At 36.5% G+C, this 27,062-nt stretch overlaps 1 protein-coding gene across 9 annotated transcripts in view; it reads right to left on the bottom strand.

Moving 5' to 3' along the window:
• SBF2 (SET binding factor 2) overlaps positions 1-27,062 on the bottom strand; it is a 300,617-nt gene that overhangs the window by 228,400 nt on the left and 45,155 nt on the right. The window lies entirely within an intron of this gene.

Genomic DNA, 27,062 nt, shown 5'->3' with positions numbered 1-27,062 from the left:
CTAGCACGCCTTCTATCTAATCTGTATACCATTTATGAGTGTCCAAATGGTATATCATCAGCAATAATTGGAATTCATTGAATTCTGCATATATCACAATCATAAAACTCAATGGAAATGTTAAGAAAGTATTCAGAACCATAACACAGCACCACATACGTTAAGTTTTATTCATCTGTTTTTATTCAGATGAGTATCATCAAACTGAACCTCCACTGTAAGCCTTAATTAGAAATGGCACCTTTAGTTTTAAAATGCAAAAAACAAAATTGGAGCAAATGATTATGGCTTAAGATTTCTTCATTTCCTAGATTCCAGACCTGGAATGTTATCACTGAAGAACCCCAGGGGCTACAGGCACCACCTTCTTTAACACACAATCTCCAAAAGAAAATACTATGCTAGTAGTTATCCAGCCTTGCCACTACATGGAAAATGATATTAAAAGTGCAAAAGCCCCACAAACTTTACAATCCTGTGGGACCTGCATGTGTAATACAGTCTGAATGTCAAATTGCCAAATTACTTCCACCTGTTCTTAAATGTATCCTTCCAGATCGCCACAGCTACAAAAAGGAAAGAATTTCTCTGCGTGCTGGAAGTGACACATGAAAAAGACACCCCAAACTATTCCGAGATATCCTTCCTTATGCATGTTGTCACCTTAATTAAGTACAGATTTTTTTAAACTCCAGGGGTATCTGAAACCTACCAAATGTTCCAACAAAGATGCCTAGCATGTCATGCTGACTTGAAACAAGATGTTAACTAGCTTTACTTTTATAAGACCAAAACTCTGTCTTTTGGGATGAGTTTTGACCCAAATTAGACCCGTAAAATGAGTGTCGATCAGTGCGCACTGGGCCCCAGGTAACTGCTCAATGCCTATCGTAGAATACACAGCCTTTCCAAATCCTGACACTGAGTTCCCCATCACCTGCAGCAAGAGAAAAGGGACTTGCCTCAGCTCTGAGGAAGAATACGCTCTTGGGAGCCAGTTACAGACTGCTCAATCAAACATTTGCCAGGAGCAGCTGATAATAACAACTTAAATGGTATTTTAATGTTCACGATTGATACACTGATTTCCACCAGAGACACATGCTTACTGAATTAGCTGCAGCCTTCTGTATGAGCACCTGAGCACCAAAAGTAGCTGGATAACTAAATACATTTTGCAACACAGCTAGCTAGGACAAACACCTAAAAACGACAGAATAGATATTTGCCATTTCAAATTAATATATCCAGTAAGGTCTCACTGTGCAACTAAATTCTAGTAATTCTTTTACATAAGTAGATTTTTATAACAGAACTTGATGCCAGTTAAGCTTAATTTGTCAAACTGATAGATGATACTCACTTAAGTAAACAATACTTTTCCAACAGAGGTCTGCATTTTAAGTACTCTTTGTCCTGTACAATGTCATCCAAGTCCCAGTTGTTTTCATTGCATATCTATAGTATCAATGAAATGCATTTTCAAAAACTCTTTCTAAACTGTTTTTCTATTTGTTACCCAAAACAGGAGCTCTTAAAGATGCTGTTGTACCATTTAATGGGATACATGCAAAACCCCACCACTGTTTTTTTAGGACATGCTTCTAATCCCTTCCTTTGCGTCCTCAAAGACTATCCTCAGACCAACTAATTCCTAGAGTAGGAATTGTCAGAGTAGTTTGCATACCCTAGTATACATCTTTACACAGAATTTTCACTTTTCAAACTTTTCAATACTATTTTTCCTCATTTCAATTATATGTGTAATATTTTATTAAATGGGAGACTATGTCTTTTTCAACAACAACAAAAAAATCAACAAAAAAGCCCTCTAATTCTTGCCTGCATCTGATGAAACATTGACTAGAGTACCAGAATTACACCTGAAATGTTAACTTCCATACCTCAGCGTTTATTTTTCTTGTACCGCTAATAATACAGCTGAAGGTATATTTTCTACTACTTGGGACCAAAGAATATGAAAAAGTATAACAGAAGTTCCTGACTGTGCAAGATTGGCCTACCACTTCAAATGTGAGAAACTATGCTACCATCAAAAGCAGCATGGCAATTTGATGTGTTTTTTATTTACCTTCAGGTTAATATATGTAGCATGTTTGAAATCTTTCTCCATAACTAAGCCTGAGCTGCTTCAGGAGGCAGGGGAACCCATACTAAGTGGTAAATATGTTTTACAGAGGAGCATCAAGGTGCATGGAGCCCTCCACCCTACCTGTTTCTGAAGCCCATTTTGTCCTGGCTCCTCCCTGGCAGTCAGTCACTTTTCCAAGAACAGAAGCCAGAAAGCACAGCAGGAGAGGGCAGCAGAGGCTGCTGAAAGCCATGGCATTGCCTAGCAAAAGTAAAGCCAAATATCACACCTGTTAAGAAACAGCTGCACTTCTCAGTGTATAGATGGTGGAAACAGCATGAAGGGTACGAACATGGACAGAAGGTACACAGCCTGATTGCATATCATTTAGCTCACAGGTCTTCAGGGAAAAAATGCCTACACAGAAAGAAACTCATAAAACACTGTAAAAATATACATTAAATAAAAACTTATGCGTCAATATAACGCACATATACTTGCCTTTTTCATTCGCTAATTAATTATATAACATATCAAACATTTCCTGCTACTCTGATTTGCTTTTTCATGTTTTTCCCCTTCTATAAAAGAAAAATAGCAATCACAAAAAAATCTAGAACAACTCCAAACAAGTAACAAAGCCAATAAAAAACATTGTGCAGTTCTCTTAACACTGAATGTGTTATTAGCACTGATTTCCCATTACTCCACAAACAACTTCCTCTAGTCAACTAACCAGAGCACTATGAACCATATAAAATGAAGTACGATAAATGAAAATCTCAACTTATTGTGAATTACCTGGATGTAAACTGCTGTGAACTAATATTTACCGTATCTTTTTCTACCAAGAACCAAATATGTTCGTGAACTGCCACAGGTGCCAAGCTACTCAGACATATATATAACAGTTACTTTGGGGGTTTATCAACTGGATCAACATATTCAGAAAATTCTGCTTTCGCAGAGATATCAAGTGTTGTTGTTAGTGCTACCTAAGATGCCTTCATCGTTGTTATATGGCAGGGACATACTACTTCAAGACAAAATATTATTACAGTTTGAACATCAGAAGCTAGCTATTTAAGATAACCTAGAATATATTGAAAAAAATCAAAACATATCTGTAATTAAAATCCAACTCAGGTGAAAACTGATTGTATGATACAAAGCAAAATTTAGAAACTATGCATAATTTAACTCCTAAACACACACAATATACCTCCACAGTGTAGATGACTTCCAGGCACTAACGGTGTATCTTTTCCTTAACATTACCTAGGAACTAATACCTACATTCTCAGCTAATTTTACATTAAAATTTTTCTTTTAATACCCTGAAATTACCTGTGTAGATGTTCAGAATTGTAAATAAAACACTTCTATATCCAGTCTTACTTGTACAAAATAGTGTGAGCTAGTAGGTGGTGCACTTTACTCCTAGGGCAGATTCTTATCCACAAAAATGGATTGGCAACTCATCATGCTAAAGGAATAAAAAAGAAAATGCAACGACTATCTAAGGCAGTAAGCTTGAATTCAAGCTGTCCTTTTAGAGAATGACATAAAATGAGACGGGGGGTAGAAAGGAGTAGAGAGGAAGAACAGGATCAGTAAGTAATGAAACCAAATGTAATATACGTAGGAACGTTGCATTTGTGATGCAAATTTGATATAATAATACACTCTTCAATTAGCTTCTTTCAAATGTGCTTTGTGATTCATTGTTAAAGAAATAATTCAAATGATTCATTAACAAAAGAATGAATGATCTAATATGGTTGTGAGTTAGACAATGTACAATCTAGAGGAAGGCTGCCACAGGTTTAAAAGTAAACTTTACCTTAACAAGTGAAGCATTTTTTTCATTTTGGTTCGAAAAAAAAAAAAAAAAAGAATGGACCTACCTCTGAATAATTTTAAATTTCAAGTAAAACTTTCATAAAATCACACCTATATCACTTTCCTGTTAGTTTCAGAGGTGATGAGACGACTTCACATTATTTAAATACATCATATTTATCTAGCACACTGATTTTAGCTCACACCTATATCACTTTCCTGTTCGTTTCAGAGGTGATGAGACGACTTCACATTATTTAAATACATCGTATTTATCTAGCACACTGATTTTAGCAACCTTGTGGATTCCGATGCAATACTTCAAAGATTTCTATATTGGATCTTTTCCAGTTTGTGAGAGAGATACACACAGTACTGTACTATAACTGCAACAAATGGATTCAACTTCAGCAGCTCCTCTGGAGGTCATCTGCATGGGAAAACGTATCACAATACTTAATATCACACTATTTTACAAAACAAGCAAGAAAACAAAACCAAAGTTGGACACATAAATAAATATGCTATATATTTCAAACCAATGCATACTGACACAGAGCTCTACTGGAAGGAAAAAAGGTTTCAAATGTGAGTCAGGTCTGAAGAGAGGAATACAGAAATAGCTATGAATATCTCCATACATAGCAACATGCTTCATGATAAAAGCTTAAGCACTTGACCTAGACTCTTAAAGAATATTTGGGGACTATGTAGTTCAACATGCCAAAGCCAGAACACACTTAAAAACTGGCTTCAAATGACACAAATTAATAATCATGAACAAAGGTATAACTAGGTCCTGATACACTGATACACTGAAAGCAACACTCAGTTGGTGATTTAGTCCTGCACAGAAAGGGAAGTAGAGAGGAGAGAACAATATAGCATTTGATCTCAGTGCTGAAGAGAAGTCAGAAAGAAAAAAATCATTTACATTAGTGAATATTCATAGCAGAATGACTTCAGCATCATCTGTACTACTAATGAAGGTGTATTATAAGAAGATAACACTACAAGTTGTCTTTTGGGAGGTGGGGAGAGGGGTGTTTGGGGGTCAGTTGTGGTTTTTTTGTTTGGTTTTGTTTTGCTTTTGTTTTTGGAAGTGCACATTTTAGATATAGGAATAGCAGAGATGTACCAGCTACAGACTGAAACTACTAGAAAAGTGTTCTACGTAAGACGTCTAGAACAAGCAGAATGATACAATCTAACTACGGTTCAGTTGAGAAGTTTAAATATTTAAAGAGTATAAGTAAATACTTTCCCTGAGTACAAAAGAATTTACTTTAAGAAATACCATTCACATTCTTTAGTACTTAGACAATGCATTTCGGATAAGGAGAGCACATGGGAGCTACTGCTTTCTAGCAGGGGAAAAGATGAGTAAGAATTCAACTTCTTAGGAATGAGGGATCTATCGTGAGACTAGCATGTCTGAAATTACTTTTTTTTTTAAATACTATTGAGATGCAAACTGCAAGTTATAAAACACTCATTGTTGAGCAAATTGGTAATGTAATTTGGCTTGCTTCTTTGCTACCTGCAAAACACAACGTTGTTCAATATCATGGACAAATTGTTGCAAATTACACTTAATCTCTATCTTCAAATACTGTGATTTCCTAGCAAGTCTTTCACATTATGTATGTTTGGCCAGGTGCCCCAGAACAGCCACACAGGACCAGAGGGCACGTGGAAGTTGGTTAAAAGCCACCTTTCCACTTCCCTTACCCTTTGCCTGGCAGGAATAAGACCAATCCTCAGTGTTATACAAAAAGCCTAAGGGCTGCTCTTAAACATACCCTTCAAGTGGCTGTTACAGAAGCTGAAGATTGCCAAGACACCATAGCAGCTCTACATAGCACAAAACCTTCTTTCAGTGAAGATTTATCAGCTATAAAAACACTTTGCCTCACCACACTGCTAGCCCTCTGCAGACCTGAGAAACTAAGTACTAAACTCTGCTACCGCTACACTACAACTAAGGTCACCCATAGTAACAGCCTGTCTGAAACCTCTCCTCCTTAAGTAAGCAAATCCTGAAAACCACAATATTCCATTACTTTTCTTCCCAATGTAATGGAAAAGCTTATAGCTTTGTCATTTAAAAAAAATAAATAGTAGTACTTAAAAAATAATAAAAATAAAAAAACACTGATATTTCCTCACTGGACTTGCAAAATCCTATTTAACTGTTTTTCCCATTAAATAAATTATTTTAAGATCTAAGGAAAAAGCCCTACGCTTTCAAGTTGATCCTTTCCTCAGTTTTCCAACCTTCCCTGCATGGCTACTGAGGGGTAAAAAAAATCCCCCACACAACACAGAGTAATTACACAAACTGCATCTCCCCCACTGGAGCATCTGGTAAAGGGACAACTAAAACCTGGCTATGGTCCACTAGGTTGTTCAGGATGACTTTCCCCCCCCCCCAGTGTTACCAAAGAATACATATGCAACAAAAACATATAGCATATATTTGTTAAACATGTAACTTATGTGTATCTTATTTTAGAAATAAGAAAGAAACTATTGTAAGCTTAAGAGGCAAAAGCCACGAAATGCTCTATGTTAAAAACTGTTTCCATTTGCCCTTCTATGGATAACATTTTAACACTTTAAGCCTGGTCCAAAAGAAAAATGATTAGCAGATAGTCTAATTTGACACGTATTCTAAGCAAATCTCTATTTTGCAAACAACCTATTTGCCAAAGGAAAAGGTTTCACCACCCTTACTCTTAGCAAAAGTATTGTAATGCACTTGTCTGATTTTGTCTCAGCATGCTGTGTAATAGAAATAAATAATGCCACAAATGAGAGCTGTTCTCTAAATTTAGGAGCTGTCAGCTTCTTTACTCACCTGACCCACGGTGGGTATCAGCCAGAACATTGACAGTGAAAGAAGAGCATGGCAGAAAAACAGTGTCCAAGACAAGCAGCCTTCTCCTTTCTAAGATTTGTTTTTATGTCCAGTGTAAAAATCTAGATATCACACACTGAACAAATGCTTGGGAGTAGTTTAGAGAACTGAGAAGTTTTGGATGACAAGACAATGTTGTTTGTACAAAACTTCTGCTAACTCTAACTCCAGAAAGTCTCCATGGAAATGCAAGAGAAAAAGCAGAACCTGTCAGAATGAAAAAAGTCCAAGGAGCATCCATACTAATGCAACACAAATCTACCATTTAGATGCATATGAATCTTTATATGGACCATGCCAACTTCCCAACAGTACATCATCTACTTTATTTCAACTGTTATTAAGGTAAAAGCACAGCTTCCACTCAGCTTGCTCTCCTGCGCACACTGTCTACCTACTTCCCTCTTCGCTTCATATCTCCTTTACACAACTCTCAGCTTTGTGCAGAGGATCTTCCCCACTTGTCATTCCTTACTCATCTTTTACTTTCCAGTGTCATGACAACAAAGTAGTTATTATTCCAAGGCAACAGAAAAGTCTGAATTTCAGTCCTGCTTTCAGCTTTATATCCCTAATAGGTATGATGCCAAAAAGAAAACACATTAGGTTTATCAGGAAAAAAAAAATCTTGCTAGGTTAATTTCTTCATTTTCTTCTTTGTTATTTTGTCAAGTGCTGTGAAAGAATATGAGAGGAAAAAATCCACCAATGTCTTTTGAAGGTTTCTATTTAAATCAGGAACAGTACTGGCTAATAAGATGGCCCTCTACAGACTTGATACATCACGCAGAACCAATCACTATGACAAAAACACATGTAATATTGCAACACAAGTATTCAAAGGTGCAGCTTATAATGAAGTCATTTGTCCTTAAACCGAAGTAGTTTTTCATATACTTCAACCATGTCTCAGGTTATGACCTACTTACGCACAATACAATTGTAACATATATTCATTTTAAATTAACAGAAGTAGGACAGATTTTAATGCAAAGGCATAATGAAATAAGGCAGGAACATACCCAGAACAAATCTTAAAAATGCCTCCTGACCCCTCACAAATCAAGATACCATCTCTACTGCTTTCTTCCTTCCTTCCCCTACCCTGGAATCTGGAAATGAATCATTTTAATTTCCATGCACAGCATACAGAACTAGTGATGGCATGTACTTTTATTATTTTAACACCACAAGTTTGCAGAAGACAAGCTGAACAGTTGATGCTCTGCACCTCACTACCCTATTACTGAGGAGTTTTTCAACCATATAGAGGTTGGCGTGATTTAGCAAAGGGGCCTTCCTGAAAGAGTAAGGTCAAACCAACAAACAAACAAAAAAGTCTTGTACAGCAGAAACAGATCTTACCTTTCCGTTCTCATGCTATGTATTACCTCCCTCAAGTGGCTGATCACATACACTATGAAAACCTGTTGCTATCAGGTACTTCAATAATTGACATGACAGAAGCTACTTGTGGATCTGAAGGCCCCCAACTCTACTGGAAATACATGAGGAAAACAAAGGAAGTTATTTCTGCTGGTTTTGTTTTTCCAGGTCTCCCTTCATTTTGTGCAACTTATCAGGATTGGCTTTGGGGGTTGATTTTTGTTCAAGTGGCAGCTGAGGCAAGTAACTTAATGCTTTCTGACAAAAATTCTTATGTTTTGACAATTACTGAGAAGAGTTGCAGGCAGAGAAGATGCAGATTTTCTACTGCCTAGCATTTATAACTTATTGCCATTCTCTTGTTTTAGCAAGACAGTCATATAGTCGTATAGAAATAATTGATTATTAGCTGGTAGAAACTTCCAAGTCTTTCAAGAGAAGTTGTTTTCAGAAAGCTCAACAGATAATACACTAAAAACTCAGAAGCCATGAGACACAATCCTTTGTTTTGTAACATATTCTGTATCTAGTTATACAGTGAATGCAGTTTTAAATTTTAATAGGAATTTCCAATATTGTTTGGCGTCACCATGACTTCCAAGTGTTACATGTACATCTTGCTTGTCAATTAAGTCTTCTGAGGACCTGCATTATGTAAGTCCTTTTTGTAGGTTTCTGTGAAAACATTTAGGACTTACAGGGCTTGCAGACAACATCAAACACTCTTATTGTAAATCTATACCTGTCATCATTTAATTAGTCTCACAGACTTTTTTGTAAAGTTCATTGTCTATGGAAAAACAAAGAGAAGAATTTGCTGGAGAGAGAGGAGTCAAACTCCAGAGCTTTCAAAGCGAAAAATGAACTTTCACAATCAAATACAAACAAAACTTACAAAAACACCAAAACAATACACAAGGCTTTGCACTAACAGAGAAATCAGAATGCTTAGTCATTGTTTTAGAAGCAAAAAAAATCTTATTGCAGGTAAGTAAGATAGAAAAAAAATGGATTTTTGCTGTTACTAGAACAGGAAAAGCTATATAAAATTGAAAAGGGAACTATGAACATTTAGCAGATAAGACAGTAAGTACAGCAGAACCTACAAGAGCCATTCTGAGTATCTGCAGCAAGCTCCTGCTGCAACCCTATACCCTAATCTACAGCAACACGCTTGCAACACAGACCTGGAATTTTTATGCAATCTTTTGGGCACTCCGTATACATCCCACATACATCTGATACCTCAGAGATGTACATCTACAAGTAGAGCATGAACTGATCATCATTACACTCAAGATTTTCCAAGTCTTTCTAGAAAGCTCATCTCTTGGGAGAGAGAAGGGGACTATCTATTTTTAATAGCATGCAAAGAGTCTGGGAGAGGGAAAATCCAGTTTACCTTGAGTTCGCAATTCTGAATTTGTTTAAAGAGAACAGACACAACTCTATGAGGCATCAAGCCTGATGAAAGTCGCAGACTGAAAGAAAGACACTGAGTTCACTAGCATATAAATCTTGAAACCCAAGGCTGAAAAAAAATCAGATAAAAATCTTAAGCCTGAGATTATTTCAGATGCTTTGAAACAGGCCTGGGCAATCTAGAGGTCACATACACACTATATGTGGAGCAGTGGCTATACACATAAGAAACCGTTTGCTTGCCATTTGAAAAATGAAGTTAAATTTCACAAGTTCAAGCAGAAGAAGTTAAGCAAGGTATACCCATAAAAAGTTTCAAGTCTGTTTTGAGGGAGGGGAGTTCAAGGCAAAAGGGAAAGAAGAAGCTAGAAAGAGTTGCTGGGTTTAGTGGAAAGCATTTTGTGGCATTTCGTGCTTCCTGTCTAGCTAATGGCTCAAAGACAAAGGCTTGTATTCTGGTTTTGAAAAATATAGTTTTAAAGTCTTCCAATAAAAATAAGGAAAGACTGCCATTAAGAAAAAAATAAATTTTTATCTTCGAGATAATCTGGAATATTTGTGATGTTTCTTTAGAGATTCTTGATGTTTTCTTACTTACACTTTGTATTATTTAGTAAGCAATCATCAACAAAGTGAAATAGGTCGTGAAGCGTTATGACAGTGTTTACATCAAACAAAAAGTGCTTTGCATCTTCTCACACATAGCAATTACATACTTCATGCTTTAAAAGAGTGTTTTGCATATAGCAGCTGGAAATGCAGAATGTTTATACTCAAGCTCAATTCTGACGTGTTTGGATCTCATTCTCAGCTGTTTCATTATATTCATTTTCCCCAAAATTCAAAATGATTTGGTACACAATAAAATATCCAAATGCTTTGTAAAGGATCTTCCACTACTACTTTGTCATCAAATGTGTATATGAAGGATTACAGTAAAATAAAGCAAGAAATAAAACGCACATCTGTGTAAAAGACACAGCAGCAGAAAAGCAGTCCCTTCTTCAAGCCAAGAAACAAGAAGCCAAAATAAGTATGCTTTACAATATGCATCTTGATTTAAAGTAAATAACAGAATCCTCACTAAATAACATTCTTTATAAAGAACGTAACAAACTTTCTGCATTTTTGAAGGTGAAGGATAACAAAGCTTTAAATCTCGTTTGTGTGGTTGTTTGTTTTTAATTCCAGAAACTTATTCCACGGAAACAGCACAGTGCAGCTTGTTCAAGTTGGTACCATGTACATTGAAGCAAAGCAGTCACCACTTCCAAAAATATTTCAAGGTTAGGTAGTTGACCAATAACAGAAATATTACCGTAACTTAAACAAAATAAATAAATAAAGTTTAGTAAGACGTACTTGTGTGGAATTAAAGGAAATACATACTTGACCCAAAACTTACTTGAAAGATCCACATTTCCTGCTGAATTGCAACATCTAAGTAGTTTTATCTTGCTTTACACTGGGCACACCGTCACTCTAGAGACTGGGAATTATCACAACTTTCAAAGATTTAAAATTACTTTTGAATACTATTTGCCAACTATGTTAGAAATTAACACCTCAAAGTTCAAGATATTCTTGAGTATCTTATACTCAAGCTTGTAACAGCTCATTTGAAATTTTCAACAGTGGGTCTATGAACTACAGCATACGTCAGGCAGTAGAGATAGATCAATCCCTTCTGTCTTCACTTCCTTTTTTTCCAAAAACAGTATCTTCAGACTTGTCTTTTTCATCACCCAAATCAAAACAACCCTCCTCACATCCGAAATCTGTACAGATGGAATCATCCTCATGAGGGCCCTTTCGATAGCCCCCACAAAGACAGCGCTGCACAGATAACCATGCAACCAATTACTCCAACTTTCTCACATTAGCCTTCAATCAAGTGTTTATTTCAAGTTCCTTATCACTCACATCACTATGAATTCCTATTTCAAAGCTTGCTCAAGCTACCCACATCTCAACTCCAATCTGTTAATGTATTTTACCACATCTTATGCAAAATATTTGCTCTGAGAAATTGACTTCCTTCTTATCTACTTTTAAAGCCTCTGCAATAAGAAGTTTCTTCACCTTCCAAATCCTTACAGTTCTCCCTCCACTGCTCTCCCAGCATTCTTCTGCATACTGCACACGTGCTCTCTAGAAGGCAATGATTATATTCTCTCAAACCCTCTTCTAGTCCCCTTGTTCTACAATTATTGTTAAAAATTCCACTTCTCTATAACACTTCCTCCCTCTTCATATTTAGAGAGCCATGCTTCTTTAATGAGAGGAATTGGAACGTGGAGCTGTACACGCTCCCATCACAACAGAGGTCACTCATACGTATCACACCGTCAAACTTCCTGATGGCATGTTTATTGAAAATCTGTTCAAAACTTGCAGCATTTCATGATTGGAAGGTCATCTCAGTGGTCTACTGAAACATTATTTTTCCCTCTACTTCATAACAACTGCTGAATCCCTCCAGGTAATGAGACACACACTGAAAATCCATGTAAAATTTTATACAGAGCCCTTCCTGCCTGGATTCACATCCACATGCCCTTAGTATCTTTTAAAACCAGACTCCAAAGAAAAAAAAAAAAGTCAATGTTCACTCAATCCTTAGCATCAAATTAATACCATTATGCCTTTTTGTATTGATAAAGGAAAATTTGAAGTATTTTTTCTACTCAGAATATCAGCTGTACATACAGGATGAAGGAGTAGCTTTTCTCCTTTCTCTTCCCAGAAATAATGAGCTGCTAAGATTTTTTTCTTCGGTTGTTTTTTGGGGTTTTTGTTTGTTTGTTTTCTAAGCGTGCATGCTTTTGCTCACCTACAGGTGACAAGGAGTGAAGAGTCATTTAGAAGTTTCCCACCCTGTGTGTTTCCTGTGCTTCTAGTATGATAAAACAATTAAATAATATTTTGATCTCACCAAAGCATGATTTTTACCTAACAGCTGTAAAAACGCACGTTAACAATAAAATTACTGAAGGTATTCAATGTTTCCCTCATGCAAAACATTTTTTCAGAACGCAGATGACAAACGTAACTTTACAAAGAATGATTCACATATCCTGGTAGGACAAATATTTTGTCTGGACTGACTATAGACTAAAAACACATTAAAAACAAAGAGTTTTCCAGTAAATGTGAGCATATCTTATGGCCCATATGTATTTGACAAAAACTAGCTCCTTACTCACTTACCAGAATACACACGTATGTGCAAGTCAGTATTGTAAATCAACGTAAGATGATCTCAGTTTGATCCTGAGTGCTTGGAGCTTGGATACGTTTTGCTCTGCATTCTTCAATGATAACGGGGGGGGGGGGAAGAGCAACGACGACGACACATGACACAGTGACTGGGGACTCTCAAGCCTAACTCTGCAGTTATTGGCCTTCTGTGATGCACCAGTTTCAAAGAACTGGTGTGGCACCATTCAAACATCCCCAAGTAACCCACCATTCCCAGGAGGAATGCTCCCCTGCCTAAAGACAAAACTACTTTACCTGGAGCATTTTTTAGAACAAACTGGGGCAGGGTTTGAGCAGAATGCTTTTCAGATCAAAATAACAACAGCCCAGAACAACGGTGTCAAGTAAATAGCCACAGAATGCAACCCTATCTATACTTTCTTGATTTTAATGAAGCAGAAACGAGTACACACCAGTGATCACGTTTACAACCACAAAAGAAAGATCATCACACAGTGGTCAAAATCAACTCATGATGTCATCTTACTAAGCTACTGCACGACCAACTTTGTTCTTCACAGCTGCAGAAATGTTTCAAACAATATGTCTAGCTTCCAAAACAAGAACAAAAAGAACAGGCTGACTTCAAAAAGGTAATCAAAATTAACACCATTGTTTGAAACATCCACAAATTTCCACAAGTTAAACAGTATTTGTTTGTATTCTAGCTTTCAAAGGTTACAGTATATTTCACCTCCTCCTCCCCTACGAATACAGCTGCCAAAGTTACTTAAATTAAGCGGGGATCAACACAAAGAATGCAGTCATTTCTAAGAGACGCTGAAAGATAATATATTTAAATTTCATTTAAATCTACACCTATGAACTTTTAAACATCTTAAATGTTACTGTGTATTTCCAGTTCTCTTGACACTAGTAGTCAGTTCCTCACAAAAGCTGAGCTTTGTATCATGTCAATTGTCCATGTAGAGTAACATCATGTCACCCGACCTGTAAGCATACTTACACAAGTACTGCAAATGCTGCTAAATACTTAGGTAACTATGGCGAGAAAAAAAATACACGTGCCTAAGATAAACACTGATTTTAGATTTTAAACAATGAGTATGTTCCCCCAGTTTGAGATAATTCTCTTAAAACTGAACTGCAAAAATAACATGATTCTGTGTTTATTGTCCTGGTAACCCAAAGTGACATATTCCCGTATTGTAGTCTCCCTCCCCATAAACAATCCACACTGTCAGGATTTTACAAGTCAAACTGCATTTCCATTGCATGCATCAGTAGCAGTAAAAATAATTTTTTAAAAAATCTTCAACCCATACTCTGCAGTTTTAAGAAACTGAAGGAATTGATTGCTTGAAATTAAAACATAATTGAAGAAAACAGAGTTGCATCCATATCCTAGCAAACAATTAAGTACCACTTGACTTTGAGTCCAAAATGAGTTAACAGAACATAACTCCCCCTTCTGAGGCTGTGACAAGCCCAAAATGTTAAGCGGGGCATAAAGGAGTATAATGTGTCTCTTACAAAGGAAAGCAGGTATTCTACATGTCAGTAAATCATGATCTTGTAACAATGCTACTTTCAGATATGTTTCCATTAGAAACAAGGTCTATGTGATCAACAGCCTTTAACCTCAATAAATAGTCACCAGTAAACCTAATCTGAAAAAAACAAATATTCAAGACACCTTGTTGCTTGTCCAGTAGAAACATTAGCAGGGCAGCAGAAACATTAGCAGCAGGGATACACAAGACAAAAGACAAAAATGCATAGAATGATCTCCTAGCAAAAATCTCCTAGCTACAATACGCAAGTGATTATTGGGCTCAGTGCTCAGTTTTGTTTTGGGGTGTTTTGTTTTATTAAAATCACTACAGGCTGCAATACAAATGTAACTGAAGCTGTTCTACACCCTTCCTCGTATATTTATACACAAAAATACAGACATACGTAACACAGATGTGAATTTTTTCTTTCAGAAAATGCAGATAATGAGCATATTAGAGGACAAGATGAGAATTCAAAATTATCTTGACTGGAGAAAGTTATGAAAAATGTTGGAGTATGGCTAACAAGAAATGCAAAGCTTCAGAGCTCGGTCAGAAGAGCTGATTGCACATAGATGGGGTGGCCAATTAGCTGGGTAGCAGCTTGGTTAAAAGGGATGGAGAGCTTAAAGTAGAGTTTTAAGTGACCGTAAGTGTTGTGATGTTGAAAAAAATAAAAACATCAGAGTGATGTCTACACACTAGAACTGCCTGCAAAGCCAGGAAATAACAGTGTCACTCTTAGTATTGGCAAGATTTCAGGTAAATTACTACATGCGGTTGGTCACCACACTTCAAGGAGAATAGTAATAATATGCTTAAAACCGTACCAGAAAACTACTTGAGTTAAACACTCTGAAAACCCTTCTGAAGGTCAGGCAGCGAAGCACTGGAATAGACTGACACTGTAGGCTGGAAGCCTGCTGTCACTGGAGGTTTTTAAGAATGAGTTAGACAAACATCCACCAAGACCAATGAAGGCTACAGCTTAGTGAGGAAGAATGGATCAGATGATTCCCAGAGCTATTTACCACTCTTACATAATATTCAGGACTACAGAAACCAGGGCTAAACAGGACCTCTGGGAACCGCCTAATCCATTCTTGTCCCCTAGGCTGTAAGTCCCAACACTGCAGTGTTTTCTGTTGGTTTTTCAGTTCTCTCACACAATTCAACACTTTTTATTTCTGGCTTATACTCTTATTATCACCAGACACTAGCGTGATGTTTAAGAACTGCCTCAACTCATTCCAAGAATTGTTTCATTAAGTGACGATAGCTAAATTAGAGATCGTTGTGAATGGCTTAGGATCATCTTTGCTCCTCACTGCTTGTACAGTAGCTTTTATTTTTCAACACTGCATTTCATCCAAAATTTCAGTATCTTCTCATTCAGTATCAGAGTTCTTTCTGAAGACCTTCACAGTAAGCTTTAGATTCTGCTACACTCTTTGCTTTTTATTTTTATTTTTAGATTATCTGCAAATCTCACCCCCTAACTATTCAACCCCTCATTTCATATGGGATATATTTACATGTTGAACAGGAAAGGTCTGCAAAATGGACTCCAGGAATCCATGCTACCAGCCATGTCTAAAAATACTGACCACTTGCTTCCTTTTTCAATTTATTCTTTGGACTGTTACCATTTAACCAGCAACAGTTTAGATCCTTTAAAAAGAGCCCTGGACAGGAAAACTTGCTGAAAATTATGATTGGCAAGACAGTGTTGACATCTTTGTCCATCTGCTTGCTGACTCTTTGAAAGAACTCTAAAAAGCACATGATGCTTTGTACTACCATATTAAGATTATTGTAGTCCAAATCTCGTTTTGGTAACTCCAATATACAGGATTTAAAAAAAAAAAATCCAGTCTTCATAAATCAATTAAACCCAATAAAACATCTAAGTTAATATTTTGGTCCTTGCAAATCTACTTTCTATACTTTAGGAAGCACGGTTAGTCTCAGGTAGCGAGTACATACCAGATTTAGACAGAAGATTAGAGATTCTTCATGCTCACTAACTGCTGCTTATTTCTAGGCTTCACATGGGAATTTTTTCAAAGTTACAACTCTGTATCATTTTTTGGCAGCAGCTACATGGTCATCCTTCTGGCTTTGGAGAGGTTTTGTGGGTTTTTTTTGGGAGGTGGGGGGGAGGCTCGGGGGGCACTATGAAAACTGTGTGGTTTGACAGAAGAAGAAAAATTGGATAACTGGAATGGTGCAACTGATAAGCAAACATGAGGATGCATAACCAAAACTGACCAGAGTATCTGATCCATTTTTAGGTTCTGATGAAATATTTACCCCACTTTTTTTCAACCTCAAGAAGAATGAACAAAACCAGTCTTTATAGAACAGAAAATTGTTTTTACTTCAAAATTATATGTTGCAGTTCAAGAGTCCTCTGCTTCAGGATTTCAAAGTATATTGGTAGCCAGGACCTAAAGATTGACAAGAAACAAGATTATTGATTTTATCAGAGAACAGGGATGGGAGAAGGGAAAGAATTTCACAATGGGAGATGACACAGCTCACAAAATTTATTATAACTTTAAGCACACAGAAAGAATAAACAGCACACACACAACTCCATAACAAAGAAAGACTAGAGTTACCAATTATTTCCCAACATCCCATCTTCAGTCATCACAACCTTGGAACAGGGAGCACCTCCACAGTTGATTCTGCAAGACCTACGACACTATGCGTCCAGTCTGAATTAGGACTTGATTTTTTTAAGTTTATTTTTATTACTCATATGTAAATCTTAACTCTGGATTTTCTAACTTTAAATATAAACAACAGATCATTAAAATTATAGTCTTCTGAGGTAGGCCTCTAAAATCCTCATCTCATGGTAACGAAGAACAATCCTCAGCTTTGTTCGAATTAAGCATGGAAGTAAATCAGCATCTTCTCTCTGCTACTAGACTATTAAAAAGGAACTCGGAGTGTCAATGACTATGTCTAGGGACTGGACCAGTGACGCTGCATGTTCTTAAACTGCATACCAACATACACAAACGAGCAAACATACAAATAAAATTAATATAGAAAAAATGCAAAAGCATCTTACAAAGCCAGAAAGCTAGAAGTATGTTTTCGGGACATATTTCAAGACCACACTCTCACAAAACATTAAACACTTCAAGTGGCAGTCTTGCCTCTTCCAAAAATATAGCATGTAGCAAAAGAGAACAAAATAATAAAAACGGCCTCCACAAGGGTATTTTGTTAAATATCTATGATCTCATCTCTCTTCATAATAAACACTATAAACAAAATATTTGGAAAACAGAGTACTGAAAAAACAACCTTATAAAAGTATCAACACTGTTTATTCAGTGGCAAACCTAGTATCATTATTTATGCAGATTAATCAAACAGGAAAGAGAATCTTTTGAAAGATGAGTTTTGAATTCCAAATCACGAGCATGTGCATTTATATGGTTTTGTTTTCTTTTTGGTTGCCTGTAACTGAAAAAACACAACACTTGCTTTGGCAGTCCTGGATTACAATGCCATCGCAGCTGACACCACAGCTTTGACACTCTAGTCCTACAAAAACCCTCTGAGATGGTTTGGGATATTAACACCTCTAGGTCTTTTTGCTGCTTTTCTGCTGGAAACTATCAGCTCCCCAGAGCTGGAAAAATGTGTCCCACGCTCCTTCCATGTCAACACAAATTCAGGTGTCTCAGCTTAAAGCACGTTTACTGGCAGCTTGAGTCAAAATGTCAGTTCATTAGCGGAACTAGCAGGGAACAGGCACGAGTGTCCAAAATTGTTGTAGGGGTAGTTGCCTCCAGCTAAAGGGCAAATCTGAGAGTTCAACAGGCATTACCTCACATCCCTTCAGCAAAGTTGACCAGAATTTGTTGCTAAAACTTACAATAAGTAAAATAATTACTAAAGTACCCATAAAACATCTCGAGAGGAAGCTACTTTTCCACAGCCCTATGAACTGGCTTGCATTTCTGAACACAAGCTCTAAATCCTGACTATTTATTACTACAGAAAGCATCATTTTATTTTGCACATACACCTAATTAACTCATGTTTCGGAAATACTTCTAAAAGCATCCATTCCAAACCTTGTGCTCTCTACCATTGATAAAACTTGCTGATCATGAGAAACATGCACTTTCAGCTTCATATTTTGCCGAAGCAAGTAGGTCCTCAGAAGCATGAAATAAGAATAATTCATTAATAATGTTTCTAAGAAACGTGGGGTGAACCTCAAAGTGGGCAGTGCTCAGGCAGCAGCTCTCCCCTCCCTCAGTGCCTCAGACTAGTGCCTCAGCTGCAGCGCAGGCACCCTCTATTGCTCAGATAGATGCCCCAGCTCATCTGCCTCACAAAAGCCTCTGCCTAAGAGCCCACCAGCAACCAAGTGCCAGCACCAGGAACCTCCAGAAGGACCCTGCGCTCACACACCGAGCAGCAACCTTCTGAACCGCACAAAGGCCACCCCCAGCCACAGCACTCCACAGGAAGTACTATGAGTTTTCAAAGCTGAGAGAGAGGAGTATGTCGAGGGCAAATCTGGCCACTTCTACTAGACATGATGAATTCAACGACACCTTTAGACCAACCACATCAGCATCCACTGCCATCTCTGACAGGATCAGAATTGAGAGTTGTACTAAACAAATATCAGAGAAGATTTTTTTTTCACCTTTCTCCGGGTCTTGTTATTGTAAAACTCACAACTTGAAAGAGATGAGAAATAAATTAATTACCAATACCATATGGCAAAAAACATGGTCTTAAATCAGCGTTTTAGGGAGGAAAAGTATCATTTTTCCTTTGAAATTATCCTTTCAAATTTCCAGGTTCTTCAAAAAAAACAAATTCCTCTCTTCACAAGTTACCAGTCAAGAAGAAAGGACAATGAAGTGCTTTGGTAACTTCTACTAGAATCATTTGTGTTAAACAGTTTTAAAATAGCATATGCTAACAATATAGAACAATAACAGCTTAGTCATTGCACAAGCTCCACAGACCTACTATATGTTTCTGGGAGAAGAGGCTACTATGAAGAAATAGTTCTGCAGAAACAGAACATATGGCTTTTTCTATGCAGTTTATATTCTTATGAAATGCTGTCCCTATAATACCATTAGAAAACACAGTTTCCTAATTTACAGTTATTTAAAAAGTATGGTATGCCCATTCACCAGTACTTAAGAATTAAAAATCCATTACATTATCTTTATGCTTTGTTAATGGACAAGATCATAACTGTACTTTTTCAAAAGTCGTCGGTATTTTGTTAGTAGTACAGTCAGCTTATGCTTACTGCCATTTAGGAATTACATTTATATTTCATAGAAAAAGTCACGGAAAAGGACCAGCGTCCATATTTCTTTGTCCAAAGCACAAATATATATGTTAAGTGTGCAAATTAAAAATGTGAAAATGAAGAGTTAAATAATGCTGTGTTGAAACTAAAAGGTTTATTGTGCTATAGCTGGTGCAATGCTTTAAATATGCAAATAGCTCACAGACATAAGCCTTACTCAGGGTGTTCTAACCTCTTATTCTATAAGGTAAAATTGATATAGTTATGTAATTTATATTTATCTAATCCATTTACATAAATATAACTATTTTCAATTATTTCTAATTTAGCCAAACTAAATGTACCATCTTATGTCTCAATGCTTAATATCTGCCTCTAGCTGAATTATTTCAGAAAACTTCAGAGCAAATACTTATGCTGTTTCTAAGAAATAAGACCGGGGACAAGGACTTTTTTTTTGCCTGAACTAAAACTCTTACAAACACTCTTTTAGGCCTGAAATTTACATCAGAATCAAACCCAGCCTTTGTGTTTACATGACAAACAGATATTTATTTTAACCATTTGAAAATTTCATCTCAAATGAAATGCTTAATGGTTGTCGTATCAACCCAACTAATGATCAGGTCACATGCATGCTATCAAAACATGCTCTTGTCCAAAGCTAGGAAGAGAAGGCAATCTGAAGATGAACTTTTCTGCGAAAGCAACAACCGTGGGTTAAAGTCTGCCTAAGAACAGGAGCAGAAATACAGTACTTCTTTTCACTTGAATCGAATCAGGTGACATCTTCCTTCATGTAGGCTATGTGCCAACAGACGTCAATCTTGCTGGGAGCTGAAACAAAGGACAAAAGGCAGGCTACAAAGAAGAGAAGATGAAAACCAGGAGAAAGCAGACTGACTGGACAAGAGGACTTAATATCAGAAAAAAAACGCAGAGTGGATAAAACTGCCTAAACATATTAAGAGAAAAGGGAAAGAGGAAGCAGAGGAAGAGATACATATAAGTCAGAGATTCTTCCAGGATAAGACTGGAAAACCAAACTAGAAGACAGAAAGAACTCCAAAATACCCGAATAGTCCAAACACAAGCAGTAAGAGCCACCAATGTCATACAGAGCAAGGGGTCCCAAGACACATAAAGTGATATGCAGCCCACTACAGAGCTGAGAGAGGAAAGGACACTGCCAAGTGACAGCACTCAATACTACTGGCATTAATAATTATGCCATTTGGCAAAAGTAACTCTATGCAACCCATTTTCCAAAGCACATTTTTCCACAACTGAATTCAAAATTCTAGAGAGGAGTCACCATCCCTTTGCATCTGCAAGTATCTGTGAAAACCTCTGCCAGAATGTCTCATCTTCCTTTGAGTTACTATTCCATTAGATCCAACATACAAGTCTGTAATACTTCAACAGACATTTCCAATCTTGCTGAAGACTTGTCCAAGTATCAGATAATGAATTTTCTGTGTTTTAAGTGTTTTTCACTCATATGAAGCTACATATAAGTCACATTAAAAGGATGTTATTCCTACCTTTTTTTCCTAATCTCCAAGTATTTGATTTTGTAATCTTAGTAATATTCCTTTGTGTCTTTTTATCTGTTGAGGCCCTCCAGAGTACAATGTGGTTTTATATACAGCTGTCATGAATTTGCATCCAGAATTATGACAATTTTATACTTTCTGTATGTTAGCATTCCTCTACTACAGCTACACAAAACCTGTTTGTACTACCACTGGTTCTGGCAGCAGTACTAAGCATCTGTCACCTATATCCAGTTTAATAGAAAATTTGTGATCAGTTACTTTGCCTTGAGCCCAAGAGTACTACAAAGCAAACAAAGTGAAACTGCATTAATTGATTTCGTCATTTCATATCATATGTAGAAAAATTAGAAAATTGAGAACTGTTAACATCAGAGATGTGAAACCATGTCACTAACAGACAGCAATGACAAGCATCTTGCTGGCTCAATGAGCAGGGATTTCGCTGTCAAATCCAAATCAATGCTATTTGGATGGTCTTTGACTTCAGATTATACCACTGACACCAAAGGAATCATCTATTTCAACAAATACATATAAGTGGAATACAAGCCCCAAAACACCAAACTGAAGAAAATGCATCAACAGAGTTCATTATTAGAAATAATTATTTTCACTATATAAACAATGAGCTGCAAAATCCCATGTTACTGCAAAGGAGTAAAAGTACAGATGAACTGAAGGGAGGGCTTCCTAATTACCAGTGTATATTTGTAAGATGCAACTTACACTGATGTTTATTAAGGTTGAACAGTGAATCTACTGTTCCACATGTAAATGATTCCACAGTGACTGTGGTTTTCCTTTGTTTTTCACTTCGTAAGTACCAGTAGCTCGGGAGGTGGTTGGTGTTTTAAATTCATGTCAGTGAACTACCACAACAGAATAATTATCTTCCCTAGTGTTGTAAGATAAGGCTGTTATGTTTGTGATGCTGTAGGAGTTAAATGCCACTCTCATTGTCCCCCACTGAAAAATATGCTTGCAGTTATAGAAGGCCAGTGCTTAAACAGTATTCAGGCTTGCATAACAAACTGTTTTCCATGAACATGCTGTATGAAAAGTGTCTTTCTGTTAGGTAATCCACAACATTAATCCAGGACAGAAAAGGGGAAAGAGATTCTTTATTGCAATTTAGCCTTGAAACCTCCCCAAAGACAAGAAATGTTACTTCCCTCAAGAAAATCTGTGTCCTTATGTTTTAGGAGAAATTAAGATAGCTTACACCATAAACATTCAAACCTCGCGAATGTCCCAGTTTAAATGAATAGGCAGAAAAAAAAATATTGCTACTGCTGCTATGAAGGCAAGACCAAGTGAGCAGAGAGTTTCAAATACAAGTTCTTCAGAGAGATTCAGTAACAGCCATTTGCAGGAAAGAAAAGTTAAAATGAACTGTGTTAAGTTTTTTTCTGAAATGTTAGTGAATCTATAAATCAAAACAACCGTAGCTTTTTCCTGTTTTTTGTCAACATTACATATTAGAATCTACAGCCTGAATACATTCAAGGAAGAAACGCTACCAGAAAAATACTGTTTTTTTTTTTTCCTCCAAGTAGTTTTTCAAGATAGCCTTATCTTACAAGGAAAAAAAAAAAAAAAGCAACGAAAATGTTCTTCTCTCCTTCTGTTTTTCTGTTTCTGTGTGGTACAAGGGAGACTGTTGTATCAAAAGACTAACCCAAGCAAGAACAAGGTTACAAGAGATAACTTCCTACATTAGAGCAACTAATTTGCTTGGAAAATGTTTAGGGCACTTGTGCCCTTCTTCAGCCATACCCAGCCACAGTAATCTCTTGCCAAAACGCAGATACTTATATATCTGCATTCTGATTCAGTTCTGATGCTACAGCTAATGCTTCACTAAACCACAGTTACAAGAAAGATTCTTCCTTTTGCCACAAAAGAAATAATCTAGTTTTTATGGTCTTTTTCACTTTGAGATTTGCATGTTCAGATCTCGATCACACTTGAATCAAATTAAGCTCCAGCACAGGTAAGAAAACCACTGAAGTAACTACTTGATACCCTTATTTTTCTACTTGTTCTATTTTACAAAAATTGCATATTAAGACACCAAGAAATCATCTACTCCTTATATATGTGCTAGCCCAGTGGAATGCCCAACTATGAATACACAATAAATATACCCCCCCCAAAAAAAAAAAAACATCTTCTCATCATATTATAAGATATTTAACCCCCAAAATGAAAATAATACTTCTTCACAGGCAAAATCTGCCCACAGAAAGAAGAAAAAAAAAAAAAGAACAGAAAAAAAACAGTATCAGACAATTGCATTTAGGAATTTCTCCCACTCTATCAGTAATCGCTTATCTAGTTTCAAAACCCATTAGGATATGAAACTAGGTTAGACAAGAAAGGCTTCCTTAAAAAGAAGCTGATAAAAATCATAACAGAAACAACCACAACAGAGCCTACACGTTGTATCAGCATTTATCAGTTACGACAACAGTCAAATGAAACTGCCATAAAACTGTTGCAAGCCTTAAACCTTCTACCATATGCATTACAACTACACACAACAAGGAAGAACATTAAAAAAAAACAGCAGAAAAGTCTCACAGAAAACATTCTCTCCCTCTCACAGGTGTGTAGAAAACAGCATCCTATAGCAAGACCATTATGGGTGCGTGGGCAGAATAAACAAATCCAGTATTTAGTTCTCTCTTCATTAATCCTACCTTTCAGTTTCTGAGACACGAAAGACACAAAATGTTGTCTCTTACTTTTTACATGTGCCACCATGTGGAAATTCAAGTGATAAATTTATGAGTATAGTTTATACCAGCAAAAACAAAACCAAACAAAACAAAAAAGGCATTTTCTCATGCCCTTCTGTGATCTTTGCAAACATCTGTGTTGTTCCTAAATCTCATCAACATTCCATTATTCAAACATATGAAATAGAAACTTTTGGTGCAACACATCAAGTACACTTCAAAACTGATGGAAAAACAAAGTGGCTATACAGTAGGGACTTCTGGGATTTTGTCCTGCTTTTAACCCAGAGCCTCCATTTTCTAGCACGTCTGTTCCCTTCAAAGAGCCTTCTGTAAATGCCTTTTGCAGCAAGTTACATAACAGCTTTATATTGCGCTGATATGTTGGAGAAAAATGTTATCGCCTTAGTAAAGGTCCAGGTGAATGCAAAATAAACACAGTAAAGCAATCAACCTTGGTGTATCACCAAAATCCTTCACATTTCCACTGTTAAAACAAGCAGGGAAAGTTTATTAAATCTGGTTTCTCCACCTCTGCCAAGGAATGAACACAAAATTCCAGCAGGAACTACCACTATCACGATTTTCTGTAGTGGTTCAAAATCAGTTTTAAAATACATAGTAGCAATAACTATGATAAATTCAAGTTTATTTTCATGGGGAAAGCTATGGACAGTAGTTTTTAAACAGAAATATAGTCAACTGTGTCTGAAATAGATAAAAAGCTAGGTGAATGAGATCATCCTTTAAAACACAAAGATTTTTTCTTAACTTCCTAGGTGCCTGAAAGCCTGCTGACATCTAAGCAATCAATGGCAAAGCTCATTCTCCAGTCCTGCTGATCTCCGTACATCTTGCCAGGCATAAATAAACCGCCTGTTCCATGATCTACTTTTAGGCACCCATTACTTCTCCCAAAGTACAAAGGAGACGGAGGCACCTGACAAAAAGCTTTGTGCTCAGGGTTCTAGGATGATTCAAGCTGAAACAAATTCAGGCTGCCGTGACTTATGCTCCTGTTCCTCCTTTATGCTGATCCTGCACTCATCTGATACCCTGGTAAGTAAACTGTTTGAAAAATGAGCAGAAAACTAACTCAGAAAGAAAATTAAAATAAGTCACATAGACAAATTAGTCAGCAAGAAGGGTCCTTCTGACAGGTCAGCATCCTACAGTGGGCCATCAGAAGGTCCACCAACAGCGTTAGTGCAAGGGAAGGGAAGACTTAACAGGGATGGCCACGAGGACTGCACTAACAGCAATTTACACAGACCCAGATAGTAAGAGAAATGAATTTTGCAATGTTTGAGATACAGATCCTCAAAGGATACTCTCTTTGGTTTATTTGAGGACAAGAAAAACATTCTCCAATCATTTTGCATAAAAACTTTTAACATCAAAATCAAAGCTTTTCCACTACAGGAAAATCTAGAACCCCACTCCCAAATTGCACAAGAGCACAAATGAATGATTTTAGATACTTATAGTGAATGTTTTTTAATAAAGCTACATAATCTGATAAACTAGAAAATATGGTTTGCTAGACTAACAAGAAAAAAACATCTTCGCCACATTTTCAATACACTGCAGATATTGGCACATGTAAATACATCCATTTAACCCATCTGAAATCGGGACAGATAATGGCTACTGTAGAAAGAAACAGAATAGGCATGAGAGCTTTTGGGGGCTAACAGTCATTAATATAAACATCTTTTCTTACTAACTTCAAGTGCATATTATCCAAACTGTTGCTGACATATAGGGTAGGGAAAAAGGTAAAAATTACAGGATTTTTGTTTGCTTGTTTATACAAAGATATTCCATACCTTATCCTTGAAAAACAATACAAATATGATTACACTCAAAATTAAAATCAAATGTATTTAAACCAAGCCAGAATACTGTTGAAAATGGGAAGAAGAAGAAAAAAAAAAAAGAGAGAACATAAAAACCTAAAAGATTCACAGGTAATAAGTCCACAGTCCCAGAAACATATGCTCCTGCTTTTTCATCGAGAAGGAAGCATAAACACATCAAGTAAGCTATGACTTTACAAGAAAAAGAAAGGTCAGTACTCCATGTGTTATGGGACTGGATGTGGGGGTAAAGGAATTTGGAAAACAATGCATGCCTAGTCTCCAACAGAATGTTGTTTCTTCAAACATTTTTATTATGAAGCATTAAAGTAGCAAGAAGTAATTTAAATAATGAAGTCTAAATAGTTACTTTCTGGGCATGACCTTTAAAAATTAAGGTTCTGATTCTGGACTTATTTCTGGATCTGCTCAACTTCATACACGCAAGCAATTCTACTAAACTTAACAAGACAATTTATGTACAGGAAGCTAAACACGTGCTTAAATACTACAGATGAAGACATTTCACCAACATAAAGCTTTCCAATATAATCTGCAATTTTATTTCACATAGTGGCTATGTCAGACCGATCATAACCTTTAAGAAGGAAGTTTACTTGCTTTGCCTACTCCTGGATTTTTTGTTTCTTTGTTTTGACTTGGGCTCTCTAATATTGCAGGGAAAAATGTTCCAAACAGGAGAGTGGAAAGACATTATTTCAGACAAAGTGTTCTCCATTTCAAATGTCTTATAATTTTGCCACTGCAGTTAGGACAAGTCTATTTAAAGTGAGTGGAGGTGGAACCACACCATAATTACCGTAATAATACTGGTATAGTAAAATCCTGGAGAATCTTGGTACAACTTTGTGGGCTACTATATCTTTAAACACATAGATACCATAATTTCTCTGAATGTTATCTTTCCAAAAAACAAAGAGATCTTATTCTAATAGTTTATTACCTAATATTTTACAATGAACAAATATACCCTCCAAGCAATTGTCACTTCAAAGAATAACTTAGAGTAACAAACTTGAGTGTTGTTTGTTTTGTGTACAGCCAAATAAATTAAGGAACATTCAACTGTTTAGAATACTATTTTATTGACAACATACATTCAAAGGATCATTCTGAAATACCCAGCAC

This window comes from Anser cygnoides, chromosome 5 (assembly GCF_040182565.1).
Source record: "Anser cygnoides isolate HZ-2024a breed goose chromosome 5, Taihu_goose_T2T_genome, whole genome shotgun sequence".
NCBI lineage: Eukaryota > Metazoa > Chordata > Aves > Anseriformes > Anatidae > Anser > Anser cygnoides.
This window is presented reverse-complemented; position numbering and strand designations above follow the sequence as displayed.